Below are 2327 nucleotides of genomic sequence, written 5' to 3' on the forward strand. Positions count from 1 at the left end.
AAGCATGGAGGAGGAGGTGTGATGGTGGGGGGGGCTTTCATGCCTGGTTCCCACCTAGAAGCATGGAGGAGGTGTGATGGTGGGGGGGGCTTTCATGCCTGGTTCCCCTGTGAAGCATGGAGGAGGAGGTGTGATGGTGTGGGGGGCTTTCATGCCTGGTTCCCCTGTGAAGCATGGAGGAGGAGGTGTGATGGTGTGGGGGGCTTTCATGCCTGGTTCCCCGTGAAGCATGGAGGAGGATGTGATGGTGGGGGGGCTTTCTGCCTGGTTCCCCACCGTGAAGCATGGAGGAGGAGGTGGGATGGTGGGGGGGCTTTCATGCCTGGTTCCCCGTGAAGCATGGAGGAGGAGGTGTGATGGTGTGGGGGGGCTTTCATGCCTGGTTCCCCAGAAGCATGGAGGAGGAGGTGTGATGGTGGGGGGCTTTCATGCCTGGTTCCCCCGGGAAGCATGGAGGAGGAGGTGTGATGGTGGGGGGGCTTTCATGCCTGGTTCCCACCTAGAAGCATGGAGGAGGAGGTGTGATGGTGGGGGGGCTTTCATGCCTGGTTCCCACCTAGAAGCATGGAGGAGGAGGTGTGATGGTGGGGGGCTTTCATGCCTGGTTCCCACCTAGAAGCATGGAGGAGGAGGTGTGATGGTGGGGGGCTTTCATGCCTGGTTCCCACTGTGAAGTATGGAGGAGGAGGTGTGATGGTGTGGGGGGCTTTCATGCCTGGTTCCCACTGTGAAGCATGGAGGAGGAGGAGGTGTGATGGTGTGGGGGGCTTTCATGCCTGGTTCCCCTGTGAAGTATGGAGGAGAGGTGTGTGGTGGTGTGGGGGGCTTTCATGCCTGGTTCCCCACTGTGAAGTATGGAGGAGGAGGTGTGATGGTGTGGGGGGCTTTCATGCCTGGTTCCCCCGTGAAGCATGGAGGAGGAGGTGTGATGGTGGGGGGGCTTTCATGCCTGGTTCCCCGTGGAAGCATGGAGGGAGGAGGTGTGATGGTGGGGGGGGGCTTTCATGCCTGGTTCCCCGGAAGCATGGAGGAGGAGGTGTGATGGTGGGGGGGGGGCTTTCATGCCTGGTTCCCCCCCGTGAAGCATGGAGGAGGAGGTGGGATGTGGTGGGGGGGGCTTTCTGCCTTGGTTCCCACCGTGAAGGCATGGAGGAGGAGGTGTATGGTGGGGGGGCTTTCATGCCTGGTTCCCACCTATGAAGCATGGAGGAGGAGGTGTGTGATGGTGGGGGGGCTTTCATGCCTGGTTCCCACCTAGAAGCATGGAGGAGGAGGTGTGATGGTGGGGGGGCTTTCATGCCTGGTTCCCCCTGTGAAGCATGGAGGAGGAGGTGTGATGGTGTGGGGGGGCTTTCATGCCTGGTTCCCCCGTGAAGCATGGAGGAGGAGGTGTGATGGTGTGGGGGGGCTTTCATGCCTGGTTCCCCCCCGTGAAGCATGGAGGAGGAGGGTGTGATGGTGGGGGGCTTTCATGCCTGGTTCCCCCGTGAAGCATGGAGGAGGAGGTGGGATGGTGGGGGGCTTTCGTGCCTGGTTCCCCCCGTGAAGCATGGAGGAGGAGGTGTGATGGTGTGGGGGGGGCTTTCATGCCTGGTTCCCCACCTAGAAGCATGGAGGAGGAGGTGTGATGGTGGGGGGCTTTCATGCCTGGTTCCCACCGTGAAGCATGGAGGAGGAGGTGTGATGGTGGGGGGGGCTTTCATGCCTGGTTCCCCACCTAGAAGCATGGAGGAGGAGGTGTGATGGTGGGGGGGCTTTCATGCCTGGTTCCCACCTAGAAGCATGGAGGAGGAGGTGTGATGGTGGGGGGCTTTCATGCCTGGTTCCCACCTAGAAGCATGGAGGAGGAGGTGTGATGGTGGGGGGGCTTTCATGCCTGGTTCCCCCCGTGAAGCATGGAGGAGGAGGTGTGATGGTGGGGGGGGGCTTTCATGCCTGGTTCCCCTCCTGTAGGCATGGAGGAGGAGGTGTGATGGGGGGGGGGCTTTCATGCCTGGTTCCCCCCTGTGAAGCATGGAGGAGGAGGTGTGATGGTGGGGGGGGCTTTCATGCCTTGTTCCCCCGTGAAGCATGGAGGAGGAGGTGTGATGGTGGGGGGGCTTTCATGCCTGGTTCCCCTAGAAGCATGGAGGAGGAGGTGTGATGGTGGTGGGGGGGGCTTTCATGCCTGGTTCCCACCGTGAAGCATGGAGGAGGAGGTGTGATGGTGGGGGGCTTTCATGCCTGGTTCCCCCGTGAAGCATGGAGGAGGAGGTGTGATGGTGGGGGGCTTTCATGCCTGGTTCCCACCTAGAAGCATGGAGGAGGGGTGTGATGGTGGGGGGGGG

The sequence above is a fragment of the Perca fluviatilis genome, chromosome 7, assembly GCF_010015445.1.
Source record: "Perca fluviatilis chromosome 7, GENO_Pfluv_1.0, whole genome shotgun sequence".
In the NCBI taxonomy this organism is placed as follows: Eukaryota; Metazoa; Chordata; class Actinopteri; order Perciformes; family Percidae; genus Perca; species Perca fluviatilis.